Genomic DNA, 13,295 nt, shown 5'->3' with positions numbered 1-13,295 from the left:
GGTTATGTCCAGCTCAGTCCCTTTGTGTAAGATCCCCAGCATTTCATGCACTGACGTGGTCATTGTTTGTGGGGCCACTGGGCTCTTTCTTGGAGACCTTCCCTGGAGGTTCAGGTTGTGAACATCAGTGTTGTTCATGTACAGATGATCCTCAGGGGCTATAGTCTCTTAAGGGGGGTTGACCTCTCCTGGGGTGGATTCTCACAAACCTCATCAGCCCCCATGGCTCTAGTGGCTTCCACATTCCCTGTGGTTACCCTACTAGAATTGGTGAGGAGACCAGCCCTGGTGACTGCCTGAGGTGGGCTATTCTCACACCTGGTGTCTGACCCATGTTGTCTCAGATCCTGGAGCCTCCCTGACCCCCTACTGTTTTTCATCCTCTTTTTTTTTTTTAAGATTTTATTTGACAGAGAGAGACACAGCGAGAGAAGGAACACAAGCTGGGGGAGTGGGAGAGGGAGAGGGAGAAGCAGGCTCCCCGCAGAGCAGGGAGCCCGATGCGGGGCTCGATCCCAAGGACCCTGGCATCATGACCTGAGCCGAAGGCATACACTTAACCAACCAGGCGCCCCTAAAATACTTTTTATTTTTAAGTAGTTTGAAAGAAGTTGCAAAAGAGTTCCCATGTGGGGCGCCTGGGTGGCTCAGTCGTTAAGCATCTGCCTTCAGCTCAGGTCATGATCTCAGGGTCCTGGGATCGAGCCCCGCATCAGGCTGCCTGTTCAGCGGGAAGCCTGCTTCTAGCTCTCCCCGTCCCTCTGCTTGTGTTCCCTCTCGTGCTGTGTCTCTCTCTGTCAAATAAATAAAATCTTAAAAAAAAAAAAAAAAAAAGAGTTCCCATGTACCCTTCATCCAGCTTCCCTCAATGATAATGTTCTACATAACCACAGTACATTGTCAAAACCAGGAAAATATACTAATACAATATTTTTAACTCAACTACAGACCTTATTCAGATTACACCAATTTTCACATATACTCTTTATGTAGTTCTGTGAAATTTTATCACATGTGTAGATTCATGTTACCACCACCACCACAGTCCGATACAGAGCTGTTCCAGTCCACAAGGGAACTTCTTTTTTTTTTTTTACATGGTACAAGTTTTTTAATATACAATTTGTACTTATACAATGGCGTACTATTATACTATGAGAATGGGATAATGCACAATCTTTTCTATTTCTCCTCAACAACCAAATTAATATAAATGTTGCACAGCTCCAAGAGCCTGCATATCAATGATCAATTTCTCTGCCATGCTGATTTTAAAATGCAATAATCCTAACACATTTACAGTGAAAACATTTATATTATACTGTGACACTCAATACATCTAGAAATATTAAATGTTTAAAAATAAATATTGCCCATTATTTACAAAGTTGTCATACTGCCATATAACAGATGAACATAGAATTTTATAATTTAGATTCTATAAAATGTTCTTTAGAAAAATGAATTTCGGGGCGCCTGGGTGGCTCAGTCGTTAAGCGCCTGCCTTCGGCTCAGGTCATGATCCCAGGGTCCTGGGATTGAGCCCCGCATCGGGCTCCCTGCTTGGCAGGAGGCCTGCTTCTCCCTCTCCCTCTGCCTTTGCTTGTGTTCACTCTCTCACTGTGTCTCTCTCTGTCAAATAAATAAATAAAATCTTAAAAAAAAAAAAGAAAAATGAATTTCATCAACATAAGTATATCTGAGAAAATAAAATATACATACATGCCCACAAGGGAACTTCTAACTAACCCTTAGGTCATACACTCTCCCAATCCTGACCACCACTGATCTGTCCTCCATCACTAGAATGTGCCACTTCACAAATGTCACATAAAGGAAATCCTATAGCATGGATGGGCTATACTGTGGGCTTTTATCACTCAGCATAATGCATTTGAGATCCATCCAAGGTGTGTGTATCAGTAGCTAGCTCCTTTGTATTGCTAAGTAGATATTCCACAGTTTGTTTATCTGTTCACCTATTGAGGGACATTTGGGCTGTCTACACTATTATTATTATTACTATTATCATCATCATTGTTAGCTATCACAAATAACACTGCCATGAACATTTGTATTCAGTTTCCTATGAACATGTTTTCACTTTTGTATGGACATGAGTTTTCATTGTTGTGTGTGTCAAGGAGGTGATAAATGCCCAAGAATGCAATTGTAGAGTTGTACGGTAAGTGTATGCTAAACTACCAAATTGTTTTCCAGAGTAGCTGCACCATCTTACATTCCCACCAGTAATAGCTATTGAACATGTTTTCATGCATATGTTTGCTATCCATATATCCGCTTTAGAGAAATATGTGCTCAAGTTTTTGCCCATTTTCCAACTGGACTTTTTTAGTCAACTTTATTAATGTATAACATATATAACAAAATGCACTCATTTCAAGTGCAAAATTAGATGAGGTTGGACAAATAAATAAACCCATGTATTGAATTTGAGATACTCTCTGTAGTCATTTCCTTAAGCCAATATAGCTATGTGCACCCACCTCCATTGTGCGGCTAATGGCAAGTATATTTCTGTTTGTTATAGGTCAAACAGTACAATTATGTATATGGTTTTATATAGTTGCTTTTATAATAAGTTTAAAAAAGAAATAGCATTTATACTTTCTTATGCATAATTACTGGTGCTTTTTGGTTTTTTGTGTGGATTCACAGCATTGTCTGGGATCACATACTTCCAGCCTTTAGTACTTCTTGGGTTGGTTGACACTGGACAAGGAAATAACTCCAAGTCCCTGCTCATCAGGAGCAGGGAAGAGAGAGTGGGAACATCCAGGTTACTGAGATGCAAGCCTCAGTTGGGACTCTGTCCATTCTTTAACAAGCACATGATGTTTTCTGCTTATCAAAGAATGTTTATTAGTATATTTGCTGATTATAAATGTAATCATTTTCAGTGCCAACATTTTTTAATGGAGATACCCTAATTATTTCCAGTAGTGCCCTATTGTTAGACACTTTGACCTCAAAACAGTGCAGCTCTTAAGTTCATTGTATGACTCTCCTTGAGCCTGCCATGTTTTAAATTTGAATAGACACTGCCTAAAACTGGCCCACTATACTCCAAGTAGCCCAGTATGAACTACACATGAAAATCACATGATTTTCCCAATGACTGTCTCTAGTCTGGCTCATTTTTTAAATTTCTGACATTTATTTATCAATATTACTCTAGTTTTTATTAATATACATTATTTTTAGAGCACTAAGTTTTAGGTTTATGGGAAATTGAGCTGATAGTACAGAGTTCCCATACTCCTGGTCTCTCCCTATAGTTTCCCCTACTGTTAACATCTTTAGTGTGGTATATTTGTTATAACTGATGAACCCATATTGATACATTATTATTAAATAAAGTCTATAGTTCACATTAGAGTTGTACCTAATATGGGTTTTGACAAATACATAATGTCACATGTGTCAGTCATTACAGTATCATACAGAATAGTTTTGCTGCATGAAAAACCCCCTGTGCTTCACCTATTCATCCCTCCCTCCCCCAAGTCCCCATCAACCACTATTTTACTGTGTCTAAGTTTTGCCTTTCCCAGAATGTCATAAAGCTGGAATTATACAGTGGGTGCCTTTTTCAGACTGACTTTTTCACTTAGCAATATACATTTAAGATTCCTCCATGCCTTTCTGTGGCTTAATAACTCAGTTCTTTTTATTGCTGAATAATATTCCATTGTATGGATGTGCCACAGTTTCTTTATCCACTTACCTATTGAAGAACATCTGAGCTGATTCCTGTTCTGAGCAATTACAAACATTTGTGTGCCTTGCTGGATGACCTGGCAGGACTATATTTAACTTTGCAAGAAACTATCAAACTCTTCCAAAGTGGCTGTACCATTTTGCATTCTCCCCAGCAGTGAATGAGATTTCTGGTTCCTCCTGTTGTATTTTGGATTTTAGCCATTCTAATACATATGTAATGATATTGTTTTAACTTGCAATTCCCTAATAGCAGACAAGCTTGAGCATATTTTCTTATGCTTATTTGCCACCTGTGTATCTTCTTTCCTGAGGTGTCCAGATTTTTTGCCCTTTTAAAGTCATGGTAGGCAGGGACACCTGAGTGGCTCAGATGGTTAAGCATCTGCCTTTAGCTTGGATCATGATCTCTGGGTGCTGGGATTGAGCTCCATGTCGGGCTCCTGGCTCAGCGGGAAGTCTGCTTCTCCCTCTGTGTCTCCCCCCTGCTCATGCTTGCTCTCTCTCCCTCCTTCTCTCTCTGTCTCTCTCTCAAATGAATAAATACAATCTTAAAAAAAAAAAAAAAAAAGGATGGTAGGCAGAATTCTAAGATGACCCCAAGATTTTTCCATCGTAGGGCAACCCTCTGGAGTCCCCACCCATCTTAAAAAAAAAAAAAAAAAAGATTTTTCCATTGTAATCCATGAGACTGGATAGATTTTTTTCCCCAGAACCTCCGGACAAGAACTCAGTCTAGCCAGCACCTTCATTCTAGTAGGAGCAGAGAACTTAGCCATGTTGTGCTAGAATTCTGACCTCAGTGCTGTGAAATAATAAATGGATGTTTTGGTAATTGTAATTTGTTACACAGAAACAGAAAACTATTACAAGGTTGGACTTTTGGCAGTGGCTCCCTCACAAAGTCTTCTCTCTGACATGAGGCTGAACAAGGTGATAGCCATGGCTAGAGGCTTTTGCACTTTATTGTACTCCTAAGGCCTTCAGTGTGAACTTTCTGGAGTGAAATAAGATTGGAGCTGCAGCTGAAGACTCTCCCACCACCTGGGTGGCTCAGTTGGTTGAGCGACTACCTTCAGCTCAGGTCATGATCCCGGAGTCCCAGGATCGAGTCCCGCATCCGGCTCCCTGCTCAACAGGGCATCTGCTTCTCCCTCTGACCCTCCCCACTCTCACACACTCTCTCTCTCTCTCTCTCAAATAAATAAATAAATAAAATCTTCAAAAAAAAAAAAAAAAAGACTTTCCCACATTAGTTGGACTAAAGAGGATATTCTGTGGTGTGGAAGCTTGCATGTAGAACAAGTTTGGTGCTTTGGGGTAAAGATTTCCCACACTGACTGCATTTAACGTGCTTTGGGGTCATGATCTTTCTGGTACTGAATGAGCTTAAGGCTGTGTCTAAAGGCTTTCCTATAATTCCTGGTGTTAAATGAGAAGCAGAGAAGGAGCAACATGTACTGCACTCATGGGCCTTTATGTGTTGAGAACTTGGAGGTACCAAACACCCGTGGCTATTTCAATGCAGACTTTCCCACACCAGCAGCCCTCGTATGGCCTTTCTCTCACGTGAACCTTCTGGTGCTGACTGAGACAACAGATTCTGCTTAGGCCTTCCCACATTCAATGCATTCATAAGGTCTTGCTCCAATGTGAGCTCTCTGGTGCCAAATGAGGTTGGAGTTTGGCTAAAGAATTCCCCACATTCAGTGCATTTATAGGGCATTTCCCCAGTGTGAACTTTCTGGTGCCGAATAAGGGTAGATGCGAGGCTAAAGTCTTTCCCACATTCACTGCACTTATAAGGCCTTTCCCCTGTATGAATTCTCTGGTGCTGAACAAGTGTGGATTTGTGGTTGAATGTTTTCCCACCTTCACTGCACTTGTAACATTTTATTTCAGTATGAACTTTATGATGTGTGCTCAATTTAGATGGGTGGCTGAGGGCCTTCCCATACTCTTTACACATATAGGACGTTCCTCCAGTGTGAATTTTAATCTGAGTAATAAGAATTGATTTCTCCTTGAAGGCATTTCCACCTGTTGAGCATCTGTAGGAACTCAGTTCAGTGTAAGTTCTTAGGTGGTTGAGGAGGGCAGAACTCTCCAGGAAAGATTTCCCACAGTTGCTGCACTTGAAGGGTTTCTGTCCAGTGTGGACTCCTGGGTGCTGCCTGAGACTGGAGCTGTGAGGGAAGGTCTCCCTGGTGCTGCTTGGTAGCTTCCCCATACCGTGAGTGGCTTGTTGCTGTCTGAGGCCAAAGCTGGCCTGGAAGTCCATGCCGCACTCCCCACACATGAAGGGGTGTTCTGAAGAGTGGGCCCTATAGCTCTTCACCTGCTCAAGAGGGTCCTCCTCATCTTCCACTTGACACAGACAACCTGAAAGCAGAGAAATGTCAGTTAACTGGATGCTAGGATTGGAGGAGGAGGCACCTTCATCACCAGTGCGTGTCAACATACTCAGGAAGGAGTCCAGGGGACTGCTGGAAGGTTCTGTGAAGCTGGGGCAGGCGGTTCTGGATGGAAGGGTTGACCCTGCAGGCTAGGATCCAGCCAGATGACAGAATGTGAAAGATCTCAACAGAGATGAGAACACAAAGAGGGAGCAGAAGAAGGAGGAGAGAGCTATGGTCTCCGTCACTTCTCTGCAAAGGGTTTCGGCAGGGCCTTGGCTACTGGTGACAGAAAGCACTGTGAAGAGGCATGTGTCCAGTCCTGTGAAAAAGTCATTGCAGCACAGTAGCTGGTTCAAGTGTGACACAGAAGGATGCCTCATGTCATGTGTAGAATAGGTCCATGTCGGACAGCTATGCGTAAGTTACTGGGCTGCTTATCACCTGACTGTCTCTCAGCTCCAAATTCACCCATTTGCCTGCTCTGTGCAAATGGATTCTTTAAATATTTTTCTTTGCAAGCCTGCATGATGTTAACCTTTTTTTTTTTTTTTAAGATTTTATTTATTTATTTGACAGAGAGAGATAGTGAGAGAGGGAACACAAGCAGGGAGCCCGATGCGGGGCTCGATCCCCGGACCCTGGGATCATGACCTGAGCCGAAGGCAGACGCCTAACCGAGTGAGCCACCCACATGCCCCGGATGTTAACCTTTGTTAGTAGAGGGCATTGGGAAGAAACTGCAGGATGAACAGGGTTTTTTTCCCACTTGCTGTGTGCTCCCTGGGTGGCCTGCTGCTGTCTGTGCAACTTTCTCACGAGTGCTCACACCTTCTCCAGTACCCAGCCCCTCTACTCATTCCAATCCCCTGGTGATGTTAATAATACTTTATTTTGAATCTTCCCTGTTCAAAGCACTGTGCGGTTTCTCTCTGCTGACTGAACCCAAATTGATACAGAACTGGTACTGGGAATGGTTCCAGGAGATAGCCTGCAAAAATGGAATTTGAAGACTGACTTAGTTGTGTTTGGGACATGAGCACAACGCAGAGCTCCCTGACAAATAGGATGACAGTAACCCAGGGCATGCAGTGGTATCAATTAAACAAGCTACTGCCTTGTGCCTTGGGAGCCCAAGTGGCTCCTGCACTTCACTTTTATGGCAGTAATGACAACTGCAAGGACTGTGGTGTGGGACCAAGGGTCCTGAGTGCCCCGGACCACTTACAGAAAGAACATAATACATTCAGTTTCTTAAACTACCAGCTCAAGCCACAGTCTGAGAAATAGATGGATTCCATGACCTCCCTCCGAGAATCTGATTTCTTACAGCTGCAGGGCTGATGATGCTAAAAACCAAACAAAACTCAATTGTGCAGGTGACTGATTTGTATCATTTGAAATCACAATCTTGCCACGTTTCTCATGTGAAAATTAGGGCACTGACTGGTAATGAATGGGACAATAAAACATTTGTTTTTTGTGTATTTGTGCTGCATTAAACTGCTAAATTTGTAGTAACTTGTTATAGCAGCGATAAAAATTACAACACCATCTCCAACTATGTTCCACGAAAAGACACAGAAGACATTCCCTTCACTAAAATAATTGAGAAATATATTAGTGAGAGGATTGAAAATCTCTGTGGTTGCTCTCTTTTATAAGCCAGTTATGACTGTAGGAGATGCTGCCATTGAGATGGGCTCCTCTGTTTTCTCGGGGATGATCCCAGGGGTAGCAGAAGCCAAGTGGCCGCACTTAGTTACCAAATACAAGGTGGGCACATCCACCGTAGCAGGCAACAGGGATGTCCAGGCAACCAGAATGCCTTGGCCTAAAGAGGTCTTGGGCAGTGAGTAATTGAGTACAGCGTTGCCCAGAAAGAAATACTTGGGGGTACAGGTCATTATGCTAAGGAGGGCTAAATGCAAGCCCCTGAAGCTTTCACTCCCTGCCAGGGTAGAAAACCAAAAGCAATACTGCATCCCTGGAGGAGCTACAGAGACTAATGCCACCACCAGCGATATGAAAGAAGCAGAGGTGGTGGTACCCATCACATGCCATTTAACTCACTAGTTTGGCCTGAGCAGAAGTCAGATGGATCTTGGAGAACGACTGTGGACCATCCATCCTAAATTTAATGTGGTGCCTCTGACTGTAGCTGCTCTTCCAGAGGAAGAACCCAGGCACTTGGCTTGCATCCAAGGAACCGACTGGTGCCTTCTCTTCCATACAATTTACAAGCGACACCGGAAACCATTTGCATTTATCTGCTCAAACCAAACCACAGTGTATGTTCACATTGTTGCCTCAGGATGACATCAGTTCTGCTGTCTTGATATTGCATAAACATCACATTGGTCCACTTCATTATGACATGCTGTGTGGATCTGATGAGCAAGAAGTAGCAACTACTTTAGATACCTTGGTAAGAAATATGCAAACAGGGTGCCTGGGTGGCTCAGTTGGTTGAGCGACTGCCTTCAGCTCAGGTCATGATCCCACGGTCCTGGGATCGAGTCCCGCATTGGGCTCCCTGCTCTGTGGGGAGCCTGCTTCTCCCTCTCCCACTCCCCCTGCTTGTGTTCCCTCTCTCGCTGTGTCTCTCTCTGTCAAATAAATAAATAAAATCTTTAAAAAAAGAAAGAAAGAAAGAAAGAAATATGCAAACAAAAGGGTGGGATACAAAACCTACAAAAATTCAGGGGCCTGCCACCTCAGTGAAGCTCTCAGGAGTTCAACTGCCTGAGTGGGTTGAGATATCCATTTAATTGTTGCACCTCGCACCATCAACCACCAAAAAGCATTTGGTAGGACTTTTTGGATTTTGGAGGTAACCTATACAACATCTAAATCTACTGCTTTGGACCATCTACCAAGTCAGCCATCAGGCTTCCTGTTTTAAGCGGAACCAGAAAGAGAGACGGCTCTGAAGCAGGTTCAGGCTGCTCAAGCACCCAGGCCTTATGATACAGCAGACTCAGTGATACTGGAAGTGTCTGTGGCAGATCAGGACACTGTGTAGAGCCTGGCAAGCAGCTGTAGGAGAATCACAGCACAGACCTCTAGGATTCTGAAGCCAGTCTACAGCTTATGCAGATAACTACTCTACTTTAGAGAAACAGTTTCTAGTTTGCTAATGGGCCTTCGGCAAAGACTGAATGCTTAACCAGGGGATGCCAGGTCACATGTGACCTGAGCTTCCCATCATGAACTGGTATTGTCTGACCCACATAGCCAGAAATCTAACATTAAATGGAAATAGTATATAAGATCAAGCTTGGCCCAAGACTTGGGCGGTCCTGCACAAAGACTTGCAGAGGAAGAGGGCACATGTGTAGCAAAAAGGGGCCATGACTCCAGCGGGGTCACCAAGCTGGAGACAGGCTGAGATTGGTGGGATCAGTTAGATACCTGTGAAAGACCTGGACCCCAAACTCCACCCTATGAAGTCTTGAGGTAATACCTACTGGGGGCTACTCACAGGGCTGCTTGAAGAGCAGAGGGAGAGTACGCCCACCCCAGTCACAGCATCTACAGCACCCACCATAGGGAACCTGGGAAGCAAGCAGCCCCCGGTCCAGCTTTGGGATAGACAGAACTTCCCATGGGAAAAGGCAGAGGGTAGTCAGTACACTGTGGGAGGGTGTAGGGACTTACCCAGAGAGCCGATGAGCTCAAAGTTCTCCTATATCACATCATGGTATAGATGCCTCTGCGTTACGTTAAGGAGCCTCCGCTCCTCCTTGGAGAAATACACGGCCACATCCTCAAATGTCACCTGATCCTGCAGTGATGGGTTCAGCTGATCCTAGGGGTTGATGATTGGGCAGAAAAACCAACCAAAGGGACACATCCAAGCCTTTGACACGGAAGGGTACTATCCTCTCTCTCACTGACAGGCTCAACACCCCACCACCACCACCACCACCACATCCTGATGCTTCCTTTTCCCTCCAGAACTCTACCTCAGAGAGAATACCAAGGTCACAATGCCATTGATGCCTTTCTCATCATGTTACTATTAGATTCTGTATCCATCCCACAGCAACAACAGGATGGATGCCATCTATGTTCTGGTCCAGGCACACAGGCCTCACCCTTTCTCCTCCCAGCCCATTCTCTCTGTGTCCCTCACATCACACCTCTCAGATGCAACTAAACCCTCACTCACCATTCTTCCTTAGGGCCAGATGCCTGTTCCCAAGGCCCTTCAGTTGGCCCTCCCACCTATCAGGCACATAACATACTCAGCATCCTCATACTTCTGCACCCACACCATTCCAGCACAACCTCACCAGTTCACTCCATTCACAACTCCCTGGCTTCCCCACATGCCACTCTCCATGTGGTGTCCTGAGAGTGCATGGCACAGCAACCGCAATCCTATCCTGCTCCAGCCTGCCTGCACTTCAATGGCCCACTGCCATTGCACCTCACACGATCAACCACCAAAAAACATTTGGTAGGACTTTTTGGATTTTGGAGGTAACCTGGCCCTGTTCTAGCTTCAATATTCAGCCACTCAGAACTACAATTGGATCTCTGAGATGCTGGACTTCCTTCACATCTGCCTTTGCACAGGCTGTGCTCTCACTTGCCGTGATCCTCCTCTCCCATTCTGAGGCATACTCAGAGTCCAGCCCACTGGGCCTGGGACACTGCCCGTTGCCCAGGTGACCTCCATCTACCACTGAATGCCTCTGCAACCCTGAATGAAAACCCTCAGTCCCCAGAGAGGGCAGATATAAAAGCCTGGTCAGCCTGCAAACAGGTGAATCAGCCCAACCCCAAGCCCATTTACCCCCTACATCCATCACTGCCATGCCACAGGCTGCACCCCAGGTCCACCTGCCGATCAGGAGCCTTGGCTCCCTGACACTGCCCCTCTTCATTCCCCGCTAACATAGGCCCAGACGTCACAGTGCCTTCGTGACACCTGCCACCACCTTCCAACTGCACAGTCCGAGCACCTGGTCCTCCTTGGCCCCCAGCCTCCCTTCCCACAACTTGTCTGGGCATTCATCACCGTCCTTCATCCCACATTGTTCCTAGGCCCACTCTCTAGCCCCACCCTTTGGATCTTTCCAGCCCTGACCCTGCAGAATTCCAGAGCTGCACATTCAGGTGCCTACAAGGTGCCTCCATTCCTGGATATATCCCACTTAAAATCTCCAAAACCACACTCCAGATCTTGTCCCTGGAACCTGCTCTAGCCACCAACCTCCACAACTGTTGGTAGATCCTCCATCCATCAAACCACTGAGTCCAAACACCTAGGCTACTCCTTGATAGGTCAGTGTCTCTCACTGCCTCACATCCAGCAATTGGGCTGGTCCTACTGAAATAACAGATGCAGAGTCCCAGCACCTCTGCCATCTCCATTGCCATCACCCTGGTGCAGCCACCCATCACCAGTAGCCTCTCATGTGCCTTCTTCCGCCACAGTCCGTAGCCAGAGGGAGTCTCCCAACACGAGTCAGATCACCTCCCTCCCCTGCCCTAAATCTCCAGTGCTCCCAGCACCCTCCGAACAGAAGTCTAGATCCATCCCAGGCCTGACTCCTGCCCCTGCTCTCTCTTCTCAAAAGACCTAGGTGGGATCTGGGGTTCCCTGAACACTGCCAGCGCAGCCTCACTACCAAGCACTTGCTGGCTTCTGTGTCTTTAACACTTTCCATATCACATCCCGTTGACTGACAGAAACGGGAAGCCTTCCGCGTAAGCGCTGGATTAGGGGCCAGATGCGACTCCCAAAGCCCAAGTGGTAAGGGCAGGGAGCTGAAGGCGGCGGGGAGGAGTAAAAGCCCCACGACACCAACATCCCCGATACGGGGGTCTGAGTGAGTGCGGTCGAGGGCGCACCCTCGACTCACCGGCGCCGGGTCGCTCATCACCGCCGCCGCCCGCCGACCCGGGGCCGGAGCTGCGCACTGCAAGGCGCACACCCGGCCTGGGTCCCACAGGTCAGCCGGCCCGACCCCAGCCCCGCCCATGGAGGGATGACCTCGGGCTGACCGTCGCAGTCTGGGCCTCAGTCCCCACCCACTCCCGCGTACAATGCCTACGGGGCCAGGGTGCCACTTGCCGGGGCGGCGGGGGCCGAGGACCGGTGAGGAGGCTCGGGAGAGCGCGCGGCCCGGGCGGATACCTCCGTGAGAGGCAGCCGGTGCCACAGTCGGGACGAGTCTCAGAGAGTCTCAGTACTGGGAGCTCACGGCTCGGAGAAGATACGACCACGGACCCTGCCCTCCTGTAGCTTGTGTGGTAGCACCCGGAGGACTCAGCCCTGCCAGCGCGCGGGGCCTCGCGGCGGGAACTACACTACCCAGAAGACACTGCGACGACGTCTCGGGGCTGACCAGTGAGGGCCCAGGGCAGCGCGTTTCCGGGAGGGCTGCTGGGGCGGGACTTCCGCCGTCCGCCTCTGAAGGTTGTCTAGCTCCAGTTCTGACAGCCCTTCGCTGCGTCCGTTGGGCTCCCCGAGGCGGCGGAAGCGGGAGCGGGGACGGCACGAGAGTCGAGGAGGGGGGAGGGTCCGGCCACGCCATGTATGCGCTTTTACCGCGGAGGGTGTCCCTCCTCGTGGACTCCCGGCGTCCCCAACCGTAGTGGGACGGCCCCGGGGTGTGCAGCCGAATCGCGCGGGGGTGTCCTCCGTGGCCTCCGCCGAAGCCGGCTCGTGCCCGGGGCCGCCCGCGAGTCGTCCCGGACTAACGGCCTTGAGACCTCGGCCGGAGGAAAAGGAGGTGTGGGGAGGAAAACCGGCAGTTGGATGTGGGCAGAGGTGTGGGTGGGCCCGGGCCCTTCCCACTGCCGGGTGTGTGCCTGTCTCTGGCCGCTGAGACCTGGACAGTCCCTTTTGCAGAACATCCTGAGAGTGGACGCCAAAGACCCTCTAGATCCGTCCATGTTGTTGCAAATGGCAAGACCCCATTCTTTTTTATGGCTGAGGAACACTCCAGCATATATACACCACATCTTTTTTATCCATGAATCTATTGATGGACACTTGGGTTGCTTCCATATCTTGGCTATTGGAAATAATGCTGCAGTAAACATAAGGGTGCATATATATTTTCAGATTGTTTTCATTTTCCTCAGTAAACTACTGGACTGTGTGGTATTTCTATTTTTAAGTTTTTGAGGAACCTCCAT

General features: G+C 47.4%; 1 long non-coding RNA gene across 1 annotated transcript; it reads right to left on the bottom strand.

The window, feature by feature from the left end:
• Nucleotides 1-1,050: 1,050 nt before the first annotated feature.
• LOC123856230 (uncharacterized) lies at nucleotides 1,051-12,846 on the bottom strand. Its single transcript, XR_010407970.1, has 2 exons — nucleotides 9,798-12,846; nucleotides 1,051-6,123 (listed from the first exon to the last, which is right to left on the bottom strand). It is a non-coding gene; the product is annotated as an uncharacterized LOC123856230 (long non-coding RNA).
• Nucleotides 12,847-13,295: the final 449 nt, after the last annotated feature.

Source organism: Mirounga angustirostris, unplaced genomic scaffold, assembly GCF_029215605.1.
Source record: "Mirounga angustirostris isolate CCGP_5_RB_7025 unplaced genomic scaffold, mMirAng1.0.hap1 SCAF_16, whole genome shotgun sequence".
In the NCBI taxonomy this organism is placed as follows: Eukaryota; Metazoa; Chordata; class Mammalia; order Carnivora; family Phocidae; genus Mirounga; species Mirounga angustirostris.
Note: the sequence above shows the minus strand (reverse complement) of the source record. Positions and strands in the feature narration are given on the sequence as shown.